We start from the raw sequence: 7,986 nt of genomic DNA on the forward strand, positions 1-7,986 counted from the left end.
TTAACAGGCCGGTGATCATTTTGTCGACTGTCGAGCGGTAATCATCTCTCGTCAGTCAATATTCTATTGGACCCCACTCCACTTACTATCAAGTACAGTGGGGTCATATTGCTGCTCGAATAAAAAAATGCGTATATTTATCCGCTCGTGCGCTTCTGTAAAGCAATCGTGTTTCGTCATCAAAAATACTATAATACTAGGTTTTGCTCGCGGCTTCGCCCGAGTGAAGGAGTTTTCCTGGATAAAGGTCCCGCTATATATTTTCCTGGGATAAAAAGTAGCCTATAACCTTTCTAGGGTATAATCTACATCCCTACCAAATTTCATAAAATCCCTTGAGTAGATTTTGAGAAAATCGATCACATACAGAAACAGCTTTTGGGGACTTTGTTTTATAATATGTATAAATATACATAGATTAAAGTGATTCTTTAAGTACTGAGTATAAACGCTTATAATAGAGTATCAATACAAGATGGTTAGTATTGCGATGAGTCAATGAAAGGGCGTTGCCCCTGAGCGTTGAGGTTACAATACTAGTTTGGAATCTTGAATGGAGGTGTAGGCCGCGCACACGATTACAATTTACTTTTACGAAAGTTTTAGAAATGTAGTATGAGTTAATATATGGAATACCAAATGTACTTTTTCGGGGTAAAAGTAGCTTATTATGTTAATCAAGACTGTTTATCTGTATGTCAAATATTATTTCCATTCAGTAGTTTATGCTTTCAGTTATAATAATAATATCAGCCCTGTATTATATACTGTCTCACTACTGACACGGGCCACTCTACTACTGAGAGGATTAGGTGTTAGTCCACCACGCTGGCCTGGTGCGGATTGGGAGATTTCACACATCCTCGAAATTCCTATAGAGAATTTCTGTGTGCAGGTTTCCTCACTATGTTTTCCTTCACCGTTAAAACGAACGATAATTCACAAAGAATACACACATGTTTTTTAGAAAGGTCAGAGGTGCGTGCCCTTGTTATTTGAACCTGTGGACAGTGGTCTCGGCAGTCCGTTCCACTTCCAACTAGGCTATCAACACTATGCATTCGTTTATTACATTTGTATTTAATGTTATTTAGGCGAAGAAAATCCTTTGTACCCATTTTAAGTACATTGCGCGCACAGAGTGTGAGATTTGGCATGAGTCATGTTGAAATAGAGGTGTGTACAAAAATAAGATTTATGTATAGTAATATGTGTTACAAAAATATATTAAATTCGACGGTCGACCACCAGCCGACCACGACCGGTAATAATTAAGAAGTTAGAGGTTTGGTATTCATTGATTAGTTTATTCAGTTTAGCGTTGAAGGCGTTTATATTGAAAATTGTGGGGTTGGAGTGATATATAGGTGGTGTCTATCAAAGTAGTTTTATTTTTTTAAATATTTTGTGGTTTTAATATTTTGTATATCAATATAAATTTTGAATATAATTCATAATTTCGTCCTGGCGCTTCAAAGCAGTCGTGGCCGAGTGGTTAAGGCGTCTGACTCGAAATCAGATTCCCTCTGGGAGCGTAGGTTCGAATCCTACCGGCTGCGAATTCTTTTTTAAATTTTTTTTGACACCCATCTTATTTCTTTTGTAATTATTTATAGTGACAATAATAATTATCATTGAAATATATACATATTGATATTTCGGTGCAAAATTCCCTTTGACTTCTAAGCAGACGACGACCCATTTATAGCATGTAACATAATTTATTCTCAACTAACTCGTTCGTAGGGCGCATCCCTAATCCCTGTATGTATCTACTATCTACTAATATCGGGTTGCCATATGTCTCGGAGCACTGGAACATATCACAATTTTATATCCCGCAACAGGATTCGAAAATGCCGTTTGAGAACTTCAATGTACGACTTTCAATGTTCTGTCCTACTTGTTATTCTTTTTATCAAAATTATCTAATATGTTATTTACCTTTACTCATTAAAAAGTATAAATATGTGCCTGTGTCAATGAAGAAGGGTGGCATTTTCCGAAAGAGAACTGATACAACACATAATTATTACTAATATGCATAAATGTGGTTTGCAAATCGTTCTAATGATAACTTTACATAATTACGAAAGGGAATGGTAATGGTGGCGTAGTTGTACTGCATGCGCGGTACGATAGCGCTCTGAGGTCCTGGGTTTGAATCCCGGGTCGAGCAAAGTGATATTTGGGTTTTTCTGCCCAGTATCAGCCCGGAGTCTGGAATTGTGCCCGATATGGCGATAGGCTCGCCCCCTATCACATCATGGGACGGAACACACTTGGCGAAAAGTGGGTGCCCTAGTTGCGCCTCTGCATACCTTCGGGGATAAATGCGTGATGTTGTGTGTGTGTGTGTACGAAAGGGAAGCCGGTAGGAATCGGGTTACATAGACCTTTCGCCACTGGCCTGTATTAGGCTGAACAATTACGCTATACGTGTTATAAGGATCAAGAGATTGGTCAGCTTTGACTACACAGTAGTGGAGAAGGATCTAAACAACCAGATTCCTGTCGGCTTCCTTTTTGTAATTATATAAAATTATCATTAGAACGATTTGCAAACCGCATTCATGCATATTATCAAATTAAATTCTTTCTTTCTTTTTTCTTAAATACTTGACGCATGATGTGTCTCCTCAGATGTAAGATGCACATTGTTTTATACCATATTTTATTTTTATGTTAAGCGGTAATTGATTTATGTGTTATCTTTTTTGGAGAAATCACTACATAGTATAAAACAAAGTCGCTTTCTTTGTCCCTATGTGTGCTTAAATCTTTAAAACTACGCAACGGATTTTGATGCGGTTTTTTTTAATAGATAGAGTGATTCAAGAGGAAGGTTTATATGTATAATAACATCCATTAAATAGTCAGCAGTGCACCCGTGCGAAGCCGGGGCGGGTCGCTAGTAATTAATAAATAAATAAGTCATTTTAACCTGAGATATTTTTTCATACTTTTGTACAGTCCGCGAGCTTTGTTTTTCGGGCACCGCATATTGACCTCACCGCACCTGATGGTAAGTGGAGTGAGGTCCAGTTGAATGTTGACTGACGAGAGATGATAACCCCTTAACAGTCGACACAATATGTCTGTTGGAACGGGATATACACAGGCTGATCCCGGAATACGACACACTTCCGTGGGCCACTATGGCGGGTTTTAACACCTTGTGTACGGTGGTCGCTATCCGGGCAGGTATAACATATATACTACCACTATAAAAACTACGAATTATGTAATCTAACCCATTTTAAGTAAAAGCGGCGATAGCCTAGTTGGTTGTGGAACGGACTGCCGAGACGAATGTCCGCAGGTTCAAATCCCAAGGGCACACACCTCTGACTTTTCTAAAAAATGATGTGTGTATTCTTTGTGAATTATCGCTTGCTTTAACGGTGAAGGAAAACATCGTGATGAAACCAGCATACCTGAGAAATTCTCTATAGGAATTTTCGAGGGTGTGTGAAGTCTACCAATCCGCACTAGGCCAGCGTGGCCAACAGTGGGGCAGTATATAATATACGGCTGATATTATTATAATTATATTTTAAATAACATTCACATCCCTGCGGGCTAAGCAACACTTAACTCTAGGTCCATAACTGGCGTAAGTCCCACGTTCTAGTTCACTGAACCGTATGTAAGGCAGTTTTCTAATATTTGCTAGATTTATGCCTGGTTTAATTATAATTCGTAACGCCCACAGGCGCGGTGGAAATGCGGAAAGCATGCTGTTTTCGTGTAGTTTGTACTTTGTAACTAGGGGCCATGTTGCGCCTTTTTGATGTTGAGTATAATAATAAAATATCAGTCTTGTATTATAACTGTCCTACTGTTGGGCACGGGCCTCCTCTACTACTGAGAGGGATTAGGCCTTAGTCCACCACGCTGTAGTGCGGGTTGATAGACTTCACACACCCTCGAAAATTCCTATAAAGAATTTCTCAGGTATGCAGGTTTCCTCACGATTTTTTCCTTCACTGTTAAAGCAAGCGATAATTCACAAAGAATACACACATATTTTTTTAGAAAAGTCAAAGGTGTGTGCCCTTGGGATTTGAACCTGCGCACATTCGTCTCGGCAGTCCATTCCAGAACCAACTAGGCTATCGCCGCTTTTTTTGTTGATGTTGAGTATGCTTAGTATTAAAATAAATCTGGAGATCTTTTGTATACCAGAATCCGGTTGGGTACATACTATTGCAATATTTAATACTATCGATTAACAACGTTGTGGAAACACAGCCGTGTGGCGGTTAAAGGTCATTGCGCTCATTGGAATGAATAGGTGTAGGGCCTCGTAATGTTTTGTGATTCAAATAAACATCCACAGAAACTACAAAATGTTACCCGACCTCGAAATCGAACTTACAGATTCAGTCGTGTAGTTTTAGTCAGACATTCTGACCGTCCAGAGATGCTTGTATCTTTGGCCGGTGACTACCTTCTGTGGACTTTATTTCGTTTAATATCAGGTGCAGTGAAGCGATTTTACCGAGCCACAATAAAAAAAGTGTGGAAATTGAACCACTGCGGGGTGAGTGGAACGGTTATGTTGATTTTACCAGCCTTATGGCCCAATGTCGACACTCGAGAGTATAGTATCCGAGCGAGCATTGGACCGAGTCCCTGACACTATGTTCGGCATGGGTCTTGTAGTCTCAGGAGGTCTGAGATGAGGTCCTCACCACGTTAGCCCTGGCGCAAGTTGACAGACACATACCTTTCAAATTAATACGTTTTCCTTCACCGTTAAAGCGAGCATCACATGTGAGCCATGGGTTTTGAACTTGCAGACTTTTATTAGGCGTCCTGCCATTCCTAACTAGGCTATCGCTGTTTAATCACGGGTTTTGAACCTGCGGACTTTTGTTCCTAGTCTTTGTAATTTCCAACTAGGCTATCGCCGTTTAATTCTATATATATTTTGTTTAAGCCGAAGGTCGTTTTACTTTTATATTACGCAATCGCGCCCAATTATTTAGTGCATAGGATACGAACCTGTCCTCGATTAATATTAAGCAGTCAATAACGTGTGAACGGGTGCCGCCTAGTTACCCAACTGTATATAAATTATTGGAAATCACATGTACTTATTTTAAGCAAAAAATAAATGAGTATTTCCGAATGAATAATTTGCTGGTGAGGTATTAGTATCCGCACGGTTTTGTTTTGGTAGGCAACTCTGCATTCAATACTAGGGGAATTTTGCGAATGGAATACTCAAATCCTCTGGCGTTGCGACTGCAGACGCTCAATGGATAGTGGGGAAGGAAATGGGGGAACTATGGAAACTGCCCAGGATGGGCGGATGGGAATGTTCGCGGACCAATTGAAGCATTAATGTGTTATACAACCACGAGGTAGCATAAATAGCTTTCTGTCCATTCCAGTATCGGAAGAGGCTAAAGGCTTATTAAAAAAATATTTTGATTTTATAAAAATAGTAGGCATGGATAAAAAGTGGACGTACGGAGCGACATAGTCGTGAAATAACGACCAAGCTCCTTAAATAAAGATTAAAAAAAAACACGAGGTGTGCGCACTGAACTATATACCTTGGTTCGCGACAAATATCCGTTCATGCATGGGCGTTATTACTTCGTGGAGCGCACAGGGATTGCCTTGGGGAGGATCCGCCCAGATCACGACCACCGTACCCAAGATGTAAAACCTGTCTTTAGGGGCCCAGACGTGTCGCGTTCCGTGATCAGACTGTGTATACCTGGTTTTAAACAAGCTGGCATAATTTTGGCAACTGACGAGCAATAGTAAAAATCGTACTAATGTACCTTTGTTTTAAGTCCACTTAATCGCTACACTAGTAGAGTGATTTCATTTGTATATTGGAAATGCAAAAGCAATATTTTCTATATGCGTGTTTTGGTCAATACATTATAACATGATGATTAATTTAACTTAGTTTCTAAAAAGCACAAAATTACCATTGAATTATTTAATGAATTTGAGTTCCTCATACTGCATGTTAATTTTTATTCCTACTAAATAGATTTTGTTTGATTTTAATATATTCGTGTAAATGATGCGCGCGCATGAGGACTCAAAACGATGGCTTTATTGTTCTCTCTTAACCAAGACCGTGTGGCCTAATGGATAAGGCGTCGGACTTCGGATCCGAAGATTGCAGGTTCGAGTCCTGTCACGGTCGCATACTAATAGATGGTATTTCTAGTTTTTGAAATATAATTTATTGCTATAAATATTGTTGTAGGCGCTTTGATTATTTCACCAAATGTTGTGTTCCTAATGCGGCGATAGATGGCGTTTAAAACCCACAGACGTATAAATAAAGTTATTATACGTTTGTGATACCATAATGAATGAATTACCAATATAGTATTGTGATTACTTAATAATATTATACTGTCATAATGTTTCTTAAAGATTAACTCATTACAACATTATTTTTTATAATCACGTAACCATTGTATGATTGTCGACAAATATTACTCATCCCAGTGGTTTATTTTCGAAATATATACTATTATGAAAACATTCGTTAATGAAGTAAACGAGATCGTAATGCCGTGTGACCATAGCTTATGTAATGTTTGTGCAACTATTACGCGCTGTAACGAAATATTTTTATTACAACATTTGTAATTTATGGTTTACTAGCGATGGAAATAGTTCAAAGCATTTCCAATAGATGGCGCTGTTTTTAAGACAAGTTTATGTATATACTTTTTCTAAATATATTAAAATCAATATGCCACACTATTATGTTATAAATATTGTAAAAAGCATAATAGAATATTGTCATAGATTATCTGGGTTGTCAAAAATTGCCTTACAAAAATAGACCTTATAGCATGACCATTAAAGTCGCTCACAAAGGGCTGTCGGCAGCTACTTATTAGTTTTGAACTGATGGGTTAATTTTAGTTTATTTTGTTCCAGGCTCAATAAAAACTTCATTTTTGGCGGGATCAACATTTACCGTACATTGGCATTTAGCATATGCGCATAGAGTAAGTAACTTATAAATTTAACACAGTAGAATAAGCCCGGCTAGCTCAGTCGGTAGAGCATGAGACTCTTAATCTCAGGGTCGTGGGTTCGAGCCCCACGTTGGGCGCTTATTTTTATTTTTCCTTTTTGTTGTAGGGTGGATTCAGTTTAAGGATACTGGATGAATTGGAGAGGCCTCTACTGGATTTGACCCCTAGGGCTGGTGGCTCTGAATTTGTACGAGACGATGTTACGTGAGTATTCGAAATTTAATAATATTTTTTTTTTATTTTATCGTACTAAAGTTATTTTATAAAAAATAAAATTAATAAAGAAACCTCTTTTTAAGTAAAAAAAAACGCCGAAGCTTGAATGCGGGCAGAACTATGAAAAATTTAACGATTTAGCTATAAGCCGAACTCCTAAACTGACAAGTAATATTGATTGTTTGGGAAGATTTTTTTTACACTACTTGGTTATATGGGTATGTGCGGCTCATTTGCTGCTCGAACACTATCTGAAAGTAGGTCATACTGAAAAACTGTAGGTAGTAATAATCCACCGAAGAAAAATATCTTATGTAAAAATTTGAATAATTTGAAATTTTTCGCGGTTTTCTATATTATAATTTTCTCCTGACCTTTCTATGACTGCAGCCTTCGTGATTATGGGGCGGACTGACCCCGCGATAACATCCGAAAAATAGTTTAATTTTAATGTCTAGCATTCACATAAACATAAAAAATCATTATATTATTATTCTGCCGTGCTAAGCTCAAAAGTGGTATCTAAAAAAAATCAAAATTCGATTTTTATGTCGTCAAATAGCTTAAAGAAATACCCATCCATTGAACTTGCCTAAATAACGTTTCTGTATTTCAGTTTTACATGCAAAACTATATTTACTAAACTTCGATTATCTTGAAATAAAGTTTCCCTGACCTTAGCACGGCAGTATTATGCTTATTAATTCTTCCATTTAAAGTAAACATGGCGGAAATGTAA

The 7,986-nt window shown here is 37.9% G+C and overlaps 3 non-coding genes across 3 annotated transcripts; all 3 read left to right on the plus strand.

The window, feature by feature from the left end:
- Positions 1-1,477: 1,477 nt before the first annotated feature.
- Positions 1,478-1,559, plus strand: Trnas-cga. The gene has a single exon. It is a non-coding gene; the product is annotated as a tRNA-Ser (tRNA).
- Positions 1,560-6,105: 4,546 nt separating this feature from the next.
- On the plus strand, positions 6,106-6,178 carry Trnar-ucg. The gene has a single exon. It is a non-coding gene; the product is annotated as a tRNA-Arg (tRNA).
- Positions 6,179-7,035: 857 nt separating this feature from the next.
- On the plus strand, positions 7,036-7,108 carry Trnak-cuu. The gene has a single exon. It is a non-coding gene; the product is annotated as a tRNA-Lys (tRNA).
- The last annotated feature ends 878 nt before the right edge of the window (positions 7,109-7,986 follow it).

The sequence above is a fragment of the Manduca sexta genome, unplaced genomic scaffold, assembly GCF_014839805.1.
Source record: "Manduca sexta isolate Smith_Timp_Sample1 unplaced genomic scaffold, JHU_Msex_v1.0 HiC_scaffold_2340, whole genome shotgun sequence".
In the NCBI taxonomy this organism is placed as follows: domain Eukaryota; kingdom Metazoa; phylum Arthropoda; class Insecta; order Lepidoptera; family Sphingidae; genus Manduca; species Manduca sexta.